The sequence below is a fragment of the Oryx dammah genome, unplaced genomic scaffold, assembly GCF_014754425.2.
Source record: "Oryx dammah isolate SB20612 unplaced genomic scaffold, SCBI_Odam_1.1 HiC_scaffold_15, whole genome shotgun sequence".
NCBI classification, from domain to species: domain Eukaryota; kingdom Metazoa; phylum Chordata; class Mammalia; order Artiodactyla; family Bovidae; genus Oryx; species Oryx dammah.
Window position 1 is genome coordinate 36,512,904 of NW_024070199.1, and position 19,661 is coordinate 36,532,564.

The 19,661-nt window shown below is 42.7% G+C and overlaps 1 pseudogene; it reads right to left on the bottom strand.

Annotated features, from left to right (window-relative positions):
• Positions 1-2,735: 2,735 nt before the first annotated feature.
• LOC120874071 overlaps positions 2,736-19,661 on the bottom strand; it is a 58,561-nt pseudogene continuing 41,635 nt past the window's right edge.

Sequence of the window (19,661 nt, forward strand, 5' to 3'; positions counted from 1 at the left end):
AGTGAATAGTGCAAGATTTAGAGGAAAACAATAGAATTGTAAAGAGTATAGATCTCTTCAAGAAAAGTGGAGATACCAGAGGAACACTTCGTGCAAAGATTGACACAATAAAGGACATAAAAGTTAAAGACCTAATAGAAGCAAATGAGATTAAGAAGAGGTGGCAAGAATGCACAGAAGAACTATACAAAAATGGTCATAATGACCAGGATAGGGATGATGCTGGGGTCACTCACATAAAGCCAGATATACTGAAGTATGAAGTCAAGTGGGCTTTAGGAAGCATCACTACAAGAAAAGCTAAGGAAGGTGATGAAATTCCAGCTGAGCTGTTTAAAAATCCTAAAGAATGAGGCTGTAAAAGTGCTACATTCAATATGTCAGCAATTTTGGAAAACTTAGCAGTGGCCACAGTGCTGGAAAAGGTCAGTTTTCATTCCAATGCAAAAGAAAGGCAATTCCAAAGAATGTTCAACCTATCATGCCATTGTGCTCATCTCACTTGCTAGCAAGGTAATGCTCAATATCTTTCAAGGTAAGTTTCAACAGTACATGAACTGAGAACTTCTAGAGATACAAACTGGTTTGAACAACCAGAGATCAAATTGCAACATTCATTGGATCATAGAGAAAGCAAGGGAATCCCAGAAAAGCATTTCCATCTCCTTCACTGACTATGCTAAAGCTTTTTCACTGTTGTACCACAACAAACTGTGGAAAGTTCTTAGGAAATGGGAGTATCAGATCACCTTCCCATTGTCCTAAAAATTCTGTATGTAGGTCAAAAGGCAGAAGTTAGAATCAGACATGGAACAACTGAAAGATTTAAAACTGGGAAAGGAGCATGACAAGATATACATTGTCTGGTTATGTAATTATATGTAGGATACATCATTCAATATGCTGCTCTGGATAAATCACAAGCTGGAATCAAGATTGCTGGGAGAAGTATCAACATCCACAGATATGACGATGTCACTACTCTAATAATATAAAGCAAAGAAGAACTAAAGAGCCTCTTGATGAGGAGAGGAGATGAAAATACCTGTTTAAACTCAACATTCAAGAAACTATTCACAAAAAGACACTCAACATTCATGGCATCCAGTCCTACCACTTCATGGCATATAGAGGAGGGGAAAGTGGAAAGAACAGGCAGATTTTATTTCCTTGGGCTCCAAAATCAATATGGACCTTGACTGCAGCCAAAAAATTAAAACACACTTGCTCCTTGGAAGATAGAAAGGCTATGAAAAACCTGCACAGTGTATTAAAAAGCAGAGACTCACTTTGCTATAGAGGTCTGTAAGTGTCAAAGCTATGGGTTTTTTAGTAATCAGGTACAGATGTGTGATCTGGACCATAAGAAATGGTGAATGCCAAAGAACTGAGCTTTTGAACTTTGGTGCTTGAGAAGATTCTTGAGAGTCCCTATACAACAAGGAAATCAAACCAGTCAATCTGAAAGGAAATCAAACTCTGACCCCTGCTGTCTCAGCTGAGGCATCTACTGAGGGCCTCGAGGTGAAAGGAACGGATGCTCCCACTGCAAAAATGCCTAACCATAGAAGCTCCAAGCAAACAGTTTGTAGCCCCACCTATGGAGAAGCTCAGAAAGACTGCAGTCTCTGTGTACCCTGGGTCTCGTGATACATACGTTGCATTCTCCCCAGCAGCATTGGAGGCCAAGGAAGGGACATTGTGTGCCCTGGAGGAGGGGGATGGCTCAGGGATCCCCTGGGGCCATCACTTACCAAGTAGGACTGGAAAGGACAGAGCAGTCATATGTGGCAGAGACCTGGTGACTGGGTGTGGCACAAAAGGGAATTAGCTCTCCATGAAGTACCTCACCCAAACTCCCGTGGAGGAGAAGCCCAGTGAATAGTTCATCTGAGATAGGATGAAGAGAGTCTATTTCATTAACCCTTATAATTCCTCGGAATGAGGAGGTGGTGGAGTTGATGGGTTATCACAAACTCTTCCATGGCCTAGACTATCTCCCAGTTGCTTTCTTTGGGGCTACTTCTTCCCAGCTTCAGTCATGTAGTTCTGGAGGAAATTGACAATCATACGTGCTGCTGGGTCAGGGCCACAAGACCATGTAAAGCCAATCATAGGACCCCATGGCCCTGCCAGCATGGCTGATCTAGGACTGTACCTGTGATCTTTGGTGGATCATTCAGAGAACACCCTTGAACTCGGATGTCTTCAATCTTTTCTTTCCTTATTGGAGATGCCTTCAGGATATAAAAGCCTAGGGCAAGTAGCTTGGACTCCCTCACTAGGTGTAGAAGCCTTAAGGAAGAAAGTTGTCAGGCTAAGACCATCAAAGAAGAGGGAATGAAAGAGTGAGGGTATGAAATAAGGACTGATGACTTCTGATTTCTTGGGTCCAGTCACAGAGATCTTTGTGTTTGCTTTGAGTCTTGTGTCCTGGATTCTCAGAATCATTTCAATGAGTCTCCTCTTTCCTTGAAGCCAGGTGGAGGTGGGCTCCTCTCAACTGTGATTCAGACCCTGCTCTAGATCCTTCCCGATCATTGTACACCTCCCAGACACAAACAGTGGCACCCGTTTGTTTCAGCACCAGTACGAGTGAAACCTTTTATTGTTTATTATAATAGGGTGTGCAGAATACAAAATACAGTTCACCAGTATCCTGGGCTGGAGTACCCTAAGTGTGATTTAGTGTTTGCTTGGAGCAGCCATACTGATTCCTGAACCACTCCAAGCATTTACACTGCCTGTGCCAGGGCAATCCTGTCATTTCCTAGATCAAAGACTGAGAAATACAGCCTCAGAAAGACGTCACCCAGGATCCAGGTCTCTCTATATGTCCTTACTGTGTTCTCTTGAAAGATGGTATAGCAGTGGCCTCTAGAATCCTGGGGGAGTCAGAGACACACACCAGTCAGCATGAGCTCTTACATGTGACTCCCACAAATATCCAGACCCAACACAATTCTTGTTTTTATTTCCCTCTTTTGGTAAGTATCAAGGGATTTTCTCATTAGCAGGGGATATGAGAGTTCATCCACAACCAAAAAGGGCCAAGACATGAGGTTGCCATGAGGAGGGTGTGGAGAAGGGGAGGACTGGGAGTTGGGGATACAGAGGAATGATAAACAACAAAGTCCTACTGAAGAGCATAAGGGAATATAGTAACTATCCAGTCATAAACCACATGAAAAAGAATAAGAAAAAAATATATTTCTGTATGTGCATAACTGAGTCACATTGCTGTGCAGCAGAACTTAACACAACACTGAAGATTAGCCACACTTCAAAAAAAATTTTTAGAAAAGAACAAGAGTGTCCATAGCTCTCCTCTTTCCCTGTTTCTTTCCTTCTGACTCCTGCTCCCTGTTTTATCTGCAGAGAATGCTTGTTCTCCTCCTGCATCCCCACAATCCATACATTATTTAAAAACTTTATTTTGTATTGGCATATAGCTGACTAACAATATTCTGAGTTTCAGGTGGATAGTAAATGTACTCAACCATATGTATCCATGTATCCTCGTCCACAAAATACCCCGCCCATACAGGTTGTCATATAATTAAGTGGAGTTCCCCATGCTACACAGTAACTCATTGTTGGTTATCTACCTTAAATAGAGCAGTGCCCACAACACGTTCTTGAAGACTTAACTTAGGAATTCTGGGAAGACTCCTTCAGCCCACATTCACCCTCTTTGGCCACTCCAGGCTTGGTTGGGTACCGTACTCTGGTTCCCCATCCCCACCAGTCAGTCTTTAGCCCTCATCACCCCGAGTAAGTCCCCAGTGCCCCAATGCAGAGCACCTTGGGATGCCATTTGCATGGAATCCAGTGCAGTTTTGCCTAGAGCCAAGCAACCTTCCTTATGGCTCCATGAGTTTACAGTTTTAGAATTCCTGAGATTCCCTCCCTTCCTCAAAGTCTTCTTTGAGCCCATCAGCCTGCTCTGAACTCCCCTAGGGAGCTGACATGAAGCCTCCACCCTGTGCTGGGGCTGAGCAGTCACTGCGCACCCTTTATTCACATTAACATCCAGCCTCCCCACAGAGGGGTCAGGTGGCCTGACTCACAAAGGGGGCACCCGGCCAGAGTTAGGGGAAGATGCATCTGAGAATTAGGGTGACCATGTAATTTATCATCCAAACCGGGAAAACTGCGAGAAGTGAAGGGAGACTGTTAATCACTATGATGGGACAGCAAACTGGGACTGTCCCCAGCCATTCTCTTTGTTACATGGGCTATTTCAGGTACTGCTAGAGCTGACTTTCTATGTTCATCCGTCTGAAGGTTCAGATTGAGGTAAAGCTCTTTGAACACTGAGAACCTGAGTGTTCCCCTCTCCTTGTGACTCCCACCACGCCAGCATGACGTGGTGTCTCCACATTTATTTCAGGATGATTAGTGTCCCAGATGGCCCTTTACTCTCAGGTGGTTCATCTTGTGGGAGGCTCTGGCCTGCCCCAGCCTTAACAGTGTCTGCAAAGGTGCAAGATAGCCTGCAGAGGGCGCCCTCCTCCCAGCAGCAGCCCAAGGGTTCCTGAAAGTTCCTATTTGAGAACCACCCCTCAGGGTTCTCCCCTCACCTTGAGGATGTAGGCTTGAGCTGGGACTGGGTAGATGATGCCATTGATGGTGAAGATAATAGAGGAGAGTGTATTGACCGCAAAACATGAAATGTAGTGCTGTTAGAGAGAGAGGGAGAGAGGTTGGCCCTGGAGATGCTTCTTTTGTAAGGAGCCTGGGAGTGACCCTGGGGCATGACCCTTCACCTCAAAACACTGTGGTGTGGTGCTGATGAGCTTCTGGATGTTACTGATCAGTCTTCTTGGGCCAAGGATTAGTGATGCCCCAGTATCCACAAGGGTCTCGCAGCTGCCAGAAAAATCAGTACCCCTTCTTCTCATGGAGATGCTGAGAGACAGTGTGACCAAGCATGCAATAAGGTCACTCTAAGTCTCCCCAGAGCTTCCCCGTTCCTGACTGTCTTCTAAACAGCCCTTTGTCTCTTGCCCTCTTTTCATTTGCTTATGACACGGCACCTTCCTTGACATTCTTGAATGCAGTACTTGAATAACCAGCCTCTTTTGCACCTTGATACAAGCTGGTTTTCCTTCCTAGAGGAGCCACCTCCCCTTTGACTAGCAAATTTCTTCTCATCTTTCAGATTCCAACTTAATTGTCATGGTTTCAGGGAAGTCTTTCACCTGGTGTTTATCAGTCTCCTTTCTTGACAGTCTCTGCAGATGATTCCTCATGTCTAGCATGTACCAAAGTCACAATTCACTATGTGTGTCTCATTTCCTGTACATCTGCCTTCTTAGATGTTCGGGCAAGTTTTATTCTCATTGCCTCCCTAAAGTGCCTGGCACACAGTGGATGCTCAAGGCTTGTCTGTTTAGTGAGTGAATGAAGACTGTGAAAATAATGAATGAGAAACATTGAGAGAGCTGTGTCTGGTGGGGAACAAATAATGGGTCAATCACAGAGTGAAGATGGAGATTCATGAGGGCAGCAGATTCTCACAGTGGTGGGAGAGAGGGGTTCCTCTGGCAGAAGGTGTCTCCCAGCACTGCTCCTACAGCCATCTCAGACCCTGCGACCCTGGCCAGGAAATACGTAACTAACCCACAGAAACTCCAAAGGACAGGTCAGCTTTTGTCTGAGGGCATCAAGCAGAATCCTGTCAGTTATGCCTCTTGTCCTCAGGTCACTCCTGGATCCCAACTTCCTGATTCTCTGTTATAGCCCCTGCCCCACAGTGTGTCCATGAACGTGGGGTGTTTTTTAATTTTTATTTGTGTGTGTGTGTTCTTTATTTTTATTTTTCTTTTTATTTCTTTCTGTATATTTTTCTTTTTTTAGTGTTGTATTTGCTTTTATTTATTTATTTTTTATTTTTACTTTAGTTTGCTTTACAATACTGTATTGGTTTTGCCATACATTGACATGAATCAGCCATGGGTGTACATGAGTTCCCAATCCTGAACCCCCCTCCCACCTCCCACCCCATATCACCTCTCTGGAGCATACCCGTGCACCAGCACCAAGCATCCTGTATCCTGTATCGAACATGGACTGGCGATTCATTTCTTATATGATAGTATACATGTTTCAATGCCAGTCTCCCAAATCATCCCAACCTCTCCCTCGCCCTCAGACTCCAAAAGTCCGATCTAAACATCTGTGTCTCTTTTGCTGTCTTGCATACAGGGTTATCATTACCATCTTTCTAAATTCCATATATATGCGTTAGTATACTGTATTGATGTTTTTCTTTCTGGCTTACTTCACTCTGTATAATTGGCTCCAGTTTCATCCACCTCATTAGAACTGATTCAAATGTATTCTTTTTAATGGCTGAGTAATACTCCATTGTGTATATGTACCACAGCTTTCTTATCCATTCATCTGCTGATGGGCATCTAGATTGTTTCGATGTCCTGCTATTATAAACAGTGCTGCAATGAAAATTGGGATAGACGTGTCTCTTTCAACTCTGGTTTCCTCGGTGTGTATGCCCAGCAGTGGGATTGCTGGGTCATAAAGAAGTTCAATTTCCAGATTTTTAAGGAATCTCCATACTGTTCTCCATAGTGGCTATACTAGTTTGCATTCCCACCAACAGTGTAAGGGGGTTCCCTTTTCTCCACACCATATCCAGCATTTATTGCTTATAGACTTTTGGATCACAGCTATTCTGACTGGTGTGAAATGGTACCTCATTGTGGTCTTGATTTGCATTTCTCTGATAATGAGTGATGTTGAGCATCTTTTCATGTGTTTGTTAGCCATCCGTATGTCTTCTTCGAAGAAATGTCTATTTAGTTCTTTGGCCCATTTTTTGATTGGGTCGTTTATTTTTCTGGAATTGAGCTGCAGGAGTTGCTTGTATATTTTTGAGATTAGTTGTTTGTCAGTTGCTTCATTTGCTATTATTTTCTCTCATTCAGAAGGCTGTCTTTTCACCTTGCTTATATTTTCCTTTGTTGTGCAGAAGCTTTTAATTTCAATTAGATCCCACTTGTTTATTTTTGCTTTTATTTCCAATATTCTGGGAGGTGAATCATAGAGGATCCTGCTGTGGTTTATGTCGGAGAGTGTTTTGCCTATGTTCTTCTCTAGGAGTTTTATAGTTTCTGGTTGTACGTTTAGATCTTTAGTCCATTTTGAGTTTATTTTTGTGTATGGTGTCAGAAAGTGATCTAGTTTCATTCTTTTACAAGTGGTTGACCAGTTTCCTAGCATCACTTGTTAAAGAGATTGTCTTTAATCCATTGTATATTCTTGCCTCCTTTGTCAAAGATAAGATGTCCATAGGTATGTGGATTTATCTCTGGGCTTTCTGCTTTGTTCCATTGATCTATATTTCTGTCTTTGTGCCAGTACCATACTGTGTTGATGACTGTGGCTTTGTAGTAGAGCCTGAAATCAGGCAGGTTGATTCCTCCAGTTCCATTCTTCTTTCTCAAGATTGCTTTGGCTATTAGAGGTTTTTTGTATTTCCATACAAATTGTGAAATTATTTGTTCTAGCTCTGTGAAAAATACCGCTGGTAGTTTGATAGGGATTGCATTGAGTCTGTAGATTGCTTTGGGTAGTATACTCATTTCAACTATATTGATTCTTCCTATCCATGAACATGGTATATTTCTCCATCTATTAGTGTCCTCTTTGATTTCTTTCATCAGTGTTTTATAATTTTCTATATATAGGTCTTTAGTTTCTTTAGGTAGATATATTCTTAAGTATTTTATTATTTTCATTGCAATGGTGAATGGAATTGTTTCCTTAATTTCTTTTTCTACTTTCTCATTATTAGTGTATAGGAATGCAAGGGATTTCTGTGTGTTGATTTTATATCCTGCAACTTTACTATGTTCATTGATTAGCTCTAGTAATTTTCTGGTGGAGTCTTTAGGTTTTTCTATGTAGAGGATCATGTCATCTGCAAACAGTGAGAGTTTTACTTCTTCTTTTCCAATATGGATTACTTTTATTTCTTTTTCTGCTCTGATTGCTGTGGCCAAAACTTCCAAAACTATGTTGAATAGTAGCGGTGAAAGCGGGCACCCTTGTCTTGTTCTTGACTTTAGGGGAAATGCTTTCAATATTTCACCATTGAGAATAATGTTTGCTGTGGGTTTTTCATATATAGCTTTTATTATGTTGAGGTATGTTCCTTCTATTCCTGCTTTCTGGAGAGTTTTTATCATAAATGCATGTTGAATTTTGTCAAAGGCCTTCTCTGCATCTATTGAGATAATCATATGGCTTTTATTTTTCAATTTGTTAATGTGGTGAATTACATTGATTGATTTGCAGATATTGAAGAATCCTTGTATCCCTGGGATAAAGCCCACTTGGTCATGGTGTATGACCTTTTTAATGTCTTGTTGGATTCTGATTGCTAGGATTTTGTTAAGGATTTTTTCATCTATGTTCATCAGTGATATGGCCTGTAGTTTTTTTTTTTTTTTTTTTTTTTGTGTGTGTGTGTGTGGCATCTTTGTCAGGTTTTGGTATTAGGGTGATGGGGCCTCGTAGAATGAGTTTGGAAGTTACCCTTCCTCTGCAATTTTCTGGAAGAGTTTGAGTAGGATAGTTGTTAGCTCTTCTCTAAATTTTTGGTAGAATTCAGCTGTGAAGCTGTCTGGACCTGGGCTTTTGTTTGCTGGAAGATTTCTGATTACAGTTTCAATTTCCATGCTTGTGATGAGTCTGCTAATATTTTCTATTTCTTTCTGGTTCAGTTTTGGAAAGTTGTACTTTTCTAAGAATTTGTCCATTTCTTCCACATTGTCCATTTTATTGGCATATAATTGCTGATAGTAGTCTCTTATGATCCTTTGTATTTCTGTGTTGTCTGTTGTGATCTCTCCATTGTCATTTATAATTTTATTGATTTGATTTTTCTCCTTTTGTTTCTTGATGAGTCTGGCTAATGATTTGTCAATTTTATTTATCCTTTCAAAGAACCAGCTTTTGGCTTTGTTGATTTTTGCTATGGTTTCTTTTGTTTCTTTTGCATTTATTTCTGCCCGCATTTTGAAGATTTCTTTCCTTCTACTAACTCTGAGGTTCTCCATTTCTTCCTTTTCTAGTTGCTTTAGGTGTAGAGTTAGGTTATTTATTTGACTTTTTTCTTGATTCTTGAGGTATGCCTGTATTGCTATAAATTTTCCTCTTAGCACTGCTTTTATAGTGTCCCACAGGTTTTGGGTTGTTGTGTTTTCATTTTCATTAGTTTCTATGCATATTTTGGTTTCATTTTTGATTTCTTCTGTGATTTGTTGGCTATTCCAAAGAGTGTTGTTCAGCCTCCATATGTTGGAATTTTTAATAGCTTTTCTCCTGTAATTGAGATCTAATCATAATGCATTATGTTCAGAAAAGATGCTTGGAATGATTTCGATTTTTAAAAATTTATCAAGGTTAGGTTTATGGCCCAGGATGTGATCTATCCTGGAGAAGGCTCTGTGAGCACTTGAGAAAGAGGTGAAATTCATTGTTTTGGGGTGAAATGTCCTATAGATATCAATAGGATCTAACTGGTCTATTGTATCATTTAAAGTTCGTGTTTCTTTGTTAATTTTCCGTTTAGTTGATCTGTCCATAGATATGAGTGGGGTATTAAAGTCTCCCACTACTATTGTGTCATTGTTAATTTCCCCTTTCATACTTGTTAGCATTTGTCTTTCATATTGTGGTGTTCCTATGTCGGGTGCATATATGTTTATAATTGTTATATCTTCTTCTTGGATTGATCCTTTAATTGTTATGTAGTGGCCTTTGTCTCTTTTCACAGCCTTTGTTTAAACTCTATTTTTTCTGATATGAGTATTGGTATTCCTGCTTTCTTTTGGTCTCTATTTTTGAGGAATATCTTTTTCCAGCCCTTCACTTTCGGTCTGTATGTGTCCCTTGTTTTGAGGTGGGTCTCTTGTAAGCAGCATATAGAGGGGTCTTGTTTTTGTATCCATTCAGCCAGTCTTTGCCTTTTGTTTGGGGCATTCAACCCATTTACGTTTAAGGTAATTATTGATAAGTATGATCTCATTGCCATTTATTTTTTGGGTTCGGGTTTATACGCCCTTTTTGTGTTTCCTGTCTAGAGAATATCCTTTAGCATTTGTTGGAGAGCTGGTTTGGTGGTGCTGAATTCTCTCAGCTTTTGCTTGTCTGTAAAGCTTTTGATTTCTCCTTCATATTTGAATGAGATCCTTGCTGGGTACCGTAATCCTGGCTGTATGTTATTTTCTTTCATCACTTTAAGTATGTCTTGCCATTCCCTCCTGGCCTGAAGCATTTCTATTGAAAGATCTGCAGTTATCCTTATGGGAATCCCCTTGTGTGTTATTTGTTGTTTTTCCCTTGCTGCTTTTAATATTTGTTCTTTGTGTTTGATCTTTGTTGATTAATATGTGTCTTGGGGTGTTTCACCTTGGGTTTATCCTGTTTGAAACTCTCTGGGTTTCTTGGACTTGGGTGATTATTTCCTTCCTCATTTCAGGGAACTTTTCAACTATTATCTCCTCAAGTATTTTCTCATGGTCTTTCTTTTGTCTTCTTCTTCTGGGACTCCTATAATTCGAATGTTGGAGCATTTCATATTGTCTTGGAGGTCTCTGAGATTGTCCTCATTTCTTTTAATTCATTTTTCTTTTTTCCTCTCTGATTCATTTATTTCTACCATTCTATCTTCTATTGCACTAATCCTATCTTCTGCCTCCGATATTCTACTATTTGTTGCCTCCAGAGTGTTGCTGATCTCATTTATTGCATTATTCATTATATATTGACTCTTTTTTATTTCTTCTAGGTCCTTGTTAAACCTTTCTTGCATCTTCTCCAGGCTATTTATCTGTGATTGCATTTTGATTTCAAGATTTTGGATCATTTTCACTATCATTGTTCGGAATTCTTTCTCAGGTAGATTCCCTATTTCTTCTTCTTCTTCTTCTTTTTTTTTTTTTTGGTGGACATTTCTCCTGTTCCTTTAGCTGCTGGGTATTCCTCTGTCTCTTCATCTTGGTTATATTGCTGCGTTTGGGGTGGCCTTTCTGTATTCTGGTAATTTGTGTAGTTCTCTTTATTATGGAGTTTCCTCACTGTGGGTGGGGTTTTATCAGTGGCTTGTCAATGTTTCTTGGTTAAGGAATCTTGTGTTGGAGTTCTGGTGGGTGGAGCTGGATTTCTTCTCTCTGGAGTGCAATGAAGTGTACAGTAATGAGTTATGATATGTCTATGGTTTTGGAGTAACTTTGAGCTGCCTGTATATTGAAGCTCAGGGGTGTGTCCCTTTGTTGCTGGAGAATTTGCGTGGCATGTCTTGCTCTGGAACTTGTCGGTCCTTGGGTGGTGCTTGGTTTCAGTGTAGGTATGGAGGCATTTGATGAGCTCCTATCGATTAATGTTCCCTGGATTCAGGAATTCTCTGATGTTCTCAGGATTTGGACTTAAGCCTCCTGCTTCTGGTTTTCAGTTTTATTTTTACAGTAGCCTCAAGACTTCTCCATCTATACAGCACTGATGATAAAACATCTAGGTTAAAGATGAAAAGTTTCTTCACATTGAGGGACACCCAAAGAGGTTCACTGAGTTACATGGAGAAGAGAAGAGGGAGGGGGTATTTAGAGGTGACTGAAATGAGATGAGGTGGGATCAAAAGAGGAGAGAGCAAGCTAGCCAGTAATCACCTCCTTATGTGCACTCCACAGTCTGGACCGCTCAGAGATGTTCATGGAGTTATACAGGGAAGAGGAGAGGGAGGAAGTAGACAGAGGTGGCCAGGAGGATAAAAGAGGGAAATGAAAAGGAGAGAGACAGATCCAGCCAGTAAACAGTTCCCTAAGTGTTCTCCACTGCCTGGAACACACAGAGATTCACAGAGTTGGTAGAGAAGAGAAGGGGGAGGGAGGAGGCAGAGACAACCTGGTGTAGAAAAAGGAGAGTCCAAAGGAGAGAGTGGTCAAGCCAGTAATCTTGCTCTCAGGTAAAATTGGGTACTGAAGATTGGGTTTTTAAATGTACAAAATTGACAACAAATACCAAAAAACAAAGATTAAAAATCTAGAGTAGAGTTTGGATTTTCAAAAATACAATATTAAAGAAAAGAAGAAGAAGAAGAAAACAAAGTCACGGGAATTTTTAAAAAACAACAACAACCACAAAAATGTATATATACGGCATTTGCTTTAAAAATAGTTTTTTTTTGAAAAGTAATAGTAGGTTATAAAAATTAAAATTAAAGGAGAAATAAAGGACTTAAAAATTTTAAAAAGTTAAAAAAAGAAGAAAAAGAAAAGAAGAAACAACAATCAAACAACAACATCTTCAAAAACAAAAAAGAAAGAAAATAGTAAATATATTTCTGTGACTTTCTCTGGTGTTGTGGGCAGTGTGGGGTCACATCCAAGGCAGTTCCTTCTGTTTAGCTTCTTCTGTTTGCTGGTCTCTTCAGTGTCTGATTTCTGCCCTGACACAAGGGGGGCGGTGGTGGACACTTTATTTTTTTTAAGCTCACTTTTTCAGTTGCGCTGTGGGGAGGGAGGGATGGTGGAAACAAATAACACTGGTGTGTGCTCGCAGTGTCTCAGCCATGCTGGGCATGCCCCTGCACATGGCTCTACGTTGCTCTGCCGGGAACATCTGAGGTCAGCCCTAGGTTGCGTGCACCTCCTCGGTCTAAGCCGCTCAGGCTCAGCTCTCAGGTAGCCCTCAGAGGTGCAGATTCCGTTGGGCCTGCGTTTTGTGCCCTTCCCAGGACCGAGTAGCTCAGGTGTTTGGCAAGTGCAGTTGCTGCGGCTTATCGCCTTTCCTGTCCTACTGCTCAGTTTTCTGGGTGTACTGCTGGAGCCCCTTGTGAGGCAAATGGTGACTGTCCAGGACCCCAAAAAGCCTTAGCAAATAAGCCTGCTTGCAGTTTGGTAGGTAAAGTCTCTCTGGGGCTGTGATGGCCCCCTTCCATCCCTTACGGCTCTGGCTGCCTGTCACCAGAGGGGGATGGTCTGCAGCCGGCTATTTCTGTCCTGTCCTTTGTTCTGTGTGTGGTCCTGGCGGTGTCTTATGTTAGAGATTTTCACGTAGTAGCTATCCCACAGTCTGGTATGCTAGCCCACGTTAGTTCACTTTGGTTACGCTCCCGGCATTCTGGCCCAATTCTTAAAAAGCACTGCAGCCCGTGCCTCCCTGCCCAGCCCTCACTTGCTAGTGGTGGATGCAGGTTTCTGCGCTGCTTCTCCACCGGGGGAGTTACCGTTGGGCTCATAATCTGTTGGTTTTAATTATTTATTTTTCTTCTGTGTTATGTTGCCCTCTGCACTTCCAAGGCTTGCCACAGACTCGGCAGCGAGAGTGTTTCCTGGTGTTTGGAAACTTCTCCCTTTTTAAGACTCCCTTCCCGGGCCAGGATTCCCTTCCCGGGATGGAGCTCCCTCCCTACCTCCTTTGACTCTTTTTTCATCTTTTATATTTTTCCTACCTGTTTTTGAAGACAATGATCTGCTTTTCTGGGTGCCTGATGTCCTCTGCCAGCATTCAGAAGTTGTTTTATAGAATTTACTCATCGCTGAAATGTTCTTTTGATGAATTTGTGGGGGAGAAAGTGGTCTCCCCGTCCTATTCCTCCACCATCTTAGGACCGCCCCCCTCTTTTTTGTTAGTTACTTTCACATCTTAAGACTTCAGCAAATCTCTCTACACTTCTCAGTCGTTGTTCCCTTAGGAGACCAGTTCTCCCCATTTCCAGTACTTTCCCTGTTTTTAAACTGACATTTATCTGTACTGAGAACTTCCTATGTCCAAGGTAGCCCCAGACAGTTGGTCATCTTATACCTCTGTTTAGGCTGGAAAAATTCTCCCTAATCCTCTGTTCACCACACGGTAGAGTCCTCTAACCATGCTCCACGCCTCACAGGGCAGTGGGTACAATCCTCTCCCAGCTGCAAAAACCTCCCTGGACCCTTTTAGGACCCTGTTCAGAGCCCTGGTCAGAAGTCCTGGGGATTATGAACCCATTGGTTGTTTGCATATCTATCTGTTTGTGTGTTTGTTTGTATATGTGTTTGTATGTGTGTTCGTATGTGTCTCTCTGAGTGCTTGTGTGTCTCTGACTAGCTATGCATGTTTATATGTATCTTGTGTAGGCTTATATGTGTCTGGTTGTGTGTTTCCAAGTGTCTGTGTGTCTGTCTGTGTCATTGTGGGTGGTGTATATGTCTGTGACTGTGTGTCTGAGAATGTATTTGTGTGTGTCTGCCTGTGTCCATGTACAGTAGTGGGAGCATCACTTGGGCTGACCCTCAGAGGGAGAGGCTTACCGGTCCATGTGTACACTCCAGTTGCCTGCATGGATCAATGTTCCCTGGTAGTAGGATTTATCTACTCCACAAAGTGTCACCACACTGCCTTTCACCCTGCATGTGTAGAGAGAAGAGAGGGGGGAATCCTCGCAGGACAGTAACAACAGCACTGTCTGAGAGCTGTGCTGGCCCACCCATCATGGCCCTAATAAGGTCCCCATGTACTGATGCAGAAATCGAGTCTAGGAGCGATTGAGATCCAGGCTGAGGTTGGTTACTGGCTAATGAGTGGCACAGAGAAGGTTAGAAGCTGAGTCACCTGGCTGGGCTCCACCCACTGTATCTTCTGAAGATGCCCTACCTTCTGCTACCTGAGTGCTCAGATACACTCAGAGGACATGGTGCTAAAGCATAATGGCTTTCTCCTTGTCCAGCTTGTCATTTTTCAGAAAAATCAAAGCCTGGGAGTTCTAAGGATGTGCTCAGGTCACCCAGAGTTGGCTCCGCTGGCCTGTGACCTACTGTTCAAAGGGCCCCACACTCAGAAGGGACCCCACCTCTTCTCTCCTTGTCTTGAAATGACTAATATTTCTTGAACAAGGGGTCCCACATGTTTGTTTTGTGTTCCACACTTTCATTTTTCATTGGACCCTGCTAATCGGGTAGCTGGTCCTGGGTTCCCAGTGGAATGCTAATGAGGAAGGAAAGATATCCACCATCCTTCTCCTTCCTTCCTGATCAAATTCATAAGCAAATCGTATTGCTTTTTCCTCCAACTTGTTTCCTGTTGCCTTTATTATTCTTCCTCCTCACTCAACCCCCTAGACTAAGTTACTGGTTTTGAGTCCAGGAGCAGGGTTGTGTTCCAATAAAACGTTATTTATAAAAGCCAGTGGTGAAGCCAGATACAGCCCTGGGGCTATATTTATCCTTGGTTAAGTTATCTCTCAGAATTCTTCTTTATCAAGTGTTCTATAATTTTCGTGCACCTGAAAGCATCTTACAGCTAATTTGGAGAAAGAGACTGTCCATTTCAGATTTACTTGCTCAAGTAGAAGGCAAAACTAGGCTCAGTTTTATGAGACTCTCAAAGGCACTCTAGAGTGAGAGCTCATTTATCAGGCCCCTTGACATCTGTGGCCTCCAGTTCCCCACTCTGGATACGTGAAGCCCTTGACTGCCCCCAGGGTCCCCAGATCAGTTTTATCCTGTCCCTAAACACCCTACAGCAACCTCAGTCCTGAAAAGCCAACCCAGCTCCACCATTTACCACATGTGTGACCTCAGCAAGGCCCTTGCTGTCTACACCTCAGTTTCATTTTATGTCTCATGAGCTAACCACCTGCTGTGTGGGGTTGTTGCAGGATTAAACCAATATTGCTTGAAAGTGCCTGGAACAGTCTGTGAATATAAAGTGAAAGTGAAAGTGAAGTCGCTCAGTTGTGTCCAACTCTTTGCGACCCCATGGACTGTAGCCTACCAGTCTCCTCTGTCCATGGGATTTTCCAGGCAATAGTACTAGAATGGATTGCCATTTCCTTCTCCAGGGGATCTTCCTGACCCAGGGATGGAACCCGGGTCTCCTGCACTGTAGACAGATGCTTGCCCATCAGAGCCGCCAGGGAAGTCCTGGAAAATGCCTGGAACCGTCTGTGAATATAAAAGTGAATGCTTTCCCCCTCTCTTATCGCTCCCAGCAAAATGAACTTTGCACTGCTCATGGGCAGAGGAGCTGCAAGTCCACACCTCAAGCCACTCTCTGGGTTAGCTCGTGTGTCACCACGGGCACTGCCTCCCCAGGGACAGGATCCTGTGGGTAAGATGGCCAATATCTATGGGAGTTAGGCTAGGATGGGTCTTGCCAGATGGTCCTGCATCTGTTTTGCAAGCAGGGGTCACTCCTGACTCAGCTTCTCTTTACATGTTACCCAAATGGTGCCCTAAGCAAGAAATCCCTTCATGCTCCCCGATCCATAGGCGATCCTGAAGGTCTTTTGGGTAGGCCAGAAGGCAAAAGAGTTGTAATGTCTGAACCTAACTTGTGTAGCTGCAGACATAAGAGATGAATGTCATCAGGTGCCAAGGGTGGAAACAGGGCGGCCGGGCAAGTGAAGGATGGTCCGGGTAGGGGGTGTCTGTACTCACAACAGGCTGGACTGGGGAAAAAGATGGAGGGTACCCACAAGTCAGATGAGCCTGTGTCATAGATAACCTAGAATTCCTGAGGGCGTGTTCCAATGGTGATGTTACCCATGTATTGCATCTACAGGGAGAAGGAGGGAGTGGGTTAGTGCAGAACTGGCTACCCGCTATTCCCACACTCATGTCTCCCTCTGGGTGTCATATAGCACTTGAGATCACTTTCCAACCACTGTGAAGCTCACAGCCTTTGATCACAGAGGTGCTTGCATTTGATTTTTTTTTCCTGTGCTACATTGTATGCAGGATATTGATTCTATGACCAAGCGGTGAAGTGGTACTTCCTGCAATATAAGTGCAGAGGAATAACCACTGTACCTCCAGGACCGTTGGACATCCAGGGAAGTCCTGGGGCCTTCATTTGAGAAATTCTGATGTCTCTTCAAACCCAGCCTTACCACTCCCTTCTCCACGAGGTCCTTCTTGATCAACCCCAGCCACTCCCTCTAAACTCAGACCACATCCAATCAACACCACACAAGTCACGCTTTCATTTGACATGTATTTATTCTTTGCCTATCTCTCAGGCTGGCAAAGGCATTCTTGAAGACAAAACAAGCCCTTTTTCTATTCTAAAAACAGTAACCACTGTGTTAGATTCCTATGGCCTTACACGGAATATGGGTTCAGTAACTTTCTACTGCTGTGGTTCTTGCATCTGTGGAAACTGAATTACTCTGCCTTGTCATTCACAATTGCTTTGCAGTTGGTTCTACCTACTGATCAGAGATGGTTCACTCTTCATCTGTAACTAGTTGACTCTCTTAGTTCAGAAGGAGCTGCTGCTGCTGCTAAGTCTCTTCAGTCATGTCCGATTCTGTGCAACCCCATAGATAGCAGCCCAGAAGGCTCCACCGTCATTGGGATTTTCCAGGCAAAACAATGGGGTGGGTTGTAATTTCCTTCTCCAATTCAGGAAAGTGAAAAGTGAAAGTGAAGTCGCTCAGTCGTGTCCGACTTTTAGCGAACCCATGGACTGCAGCCTACCAGGCCTCTCCATTTTGGGGTTTTTCCAGGCAAGAGTACTGTAGTGGGTCGTCATTGCCTTCTGCTCAGAAGGAACAATCTCACTCAAATTAATGACACATCTTCGACACAGAAATGGAGGTTTACCTGCCACTTGGTAATTTCTGGGCCCAGTCATCAAGACCAAGAGTTGATGATGGGAGTGCCTTCTACTCTGCATGGGGCCCCTTTTGCCCAGTTTTTCTGCCTCCTGCAGGAGCCCCAGCCCCAAAATATCACGTGGCACCTCCAGATGAGCCCCAGTGCTAGGCTAAGCACCAAGGGGTGCTGTGGAGCGCCATCCTCCCAAAACACTTACATCCATGATATTCTTCAGGAGGTGAATAGTTATATTTGAGCCATAAGAAATCTGAGAGTCTGTAAGCATGCTCCTTCAAGAATTGTTCAGCATGTTTTTTTCCACTGAGGGTTTTTCTCATGGTCTTCACTTTCCTTAGAGGTATTCTTTCACCAAACATTTGACAAAGAAAACAAAGAAGATGCTACATCTGGGCCCAGATGACTGGGCCCAAAAATTACCAGGTAACATGGTGGAATGTAGTGATTCAAACCCTCCAAATAGAATATCTTGGGAATAAGTGAAGTGATGGATATAAGGTGCCTGATAAATAGGAAGCCTCAACAATGACAGCCATTAGCATTGCTGTTGCCATCCCAGTGTATCCTTTTCACAGAAGCTCAGGGAAGGAGGTAGAAGGGGGATTCCTGTCCTCTTTTACAAGGGAAGAATTTGAAATGCAAGAGGCTTGTGAATTGGCTGTGGTCACACTGCTTGTAAGATATAAAACAGTGTATAAGTAGCTCTCTCAATCTTTCTCCAAGTTGAAAGAGAAGAGTTGAAAGAAGAATCCAGGAGATAGGGAACAAGTTCAGGGAATGTAGAAAACTTTTAAAAAAAAGTTAAAAGAAAACACCACAGCAAGAAATACACTCACAGAGACTTCCAAATGGATGGAGAGATAAATGATAGTGATACAGAGATGCAGACATAGACATATACACACTGAAGTAGAGAGGGAACAAAGAGGACACACTAAATAAAAGGTGGAAAAATGTTATTCCATAGGACCATGCATATACCTGCATTGACTGTGCACTGAACAATTGCAAGGAGTTCCAATTTCAATAGGTCATGACATGACCGGACCCCAGAGTTGTGTAACTATGCAAATCTACACCAAGACCCTTGGGATGCACAGTTCATATAGCAAGGTACTTATCAATAAGTAAGGGTTGAACTTTAAGATTGTCAGGGAAATATTCCATTCTGTTCTAAACCTGATGAGTAGAAGAATAATCAGATGAAAAGAAAAATCACAGAAAGGAAGATAATGTGGCTTACAGTCTCCATACTTACATGACCCTGCAATCCGAAAAGGCCACCAGCCCAAGGAGCTCAAGCCACTTCATGCTTCTTTCCTGGTTCCAAGTACTCAGGAAAGTTCAGGTTCTTAGCATGTAGTGGTGACCAGGAGCCCCTAGTTATATACGCTCTGACATGCCCTAGTTTAGCCCTTTAGGCCAATAATAGGTCTGAAAAACCCACAAAGGCCTCAATAAAATATTTACCTTCATCAGTGTCCTTGGCGAGTGGACTTTGAAGCTTCACAGAATACAGAGAATTGAACTGTTATCTCTCCCTTGAAAGTTGGATGGAAAATCAAACTGATCTGCATGGACATCTAAGAAGATGGAGAACCTTGCCTACTTGGAGAAAAACTGCTAAGAACATCGTAAAAATGGATACTAAGGGCAATGCTTGACACTCATGGATTCATGTCATCTTCTGAGCCACTTCTTGAGATATGCATTGCTGTCTTCTTTGGAGAGGAAATTGCTAGGAGGATTAGTTGTCAAATGGCAAAGAGAAGACTTCAGAGACAGCCCAGGGACATACAACCGGCTTTAGGTAGGGGGTTTAATGGCAGATATCAGAGGCACCTATGATGCCCGGCTGCATCAAAGATTTAGGGCAGAGCAGTACTTCAATTGCATGGTTTCAGTATTGGAAGTGTCAGATGCATCCACAAGATATTTTATAGCATCCAACAACTGTACAAGGAAGAACCATGTGCTAGGATCTTGGTTAAAGGCTTCAAATTCAAAGTTGATGAAGCCAAAAGTAGTCTCTATCTT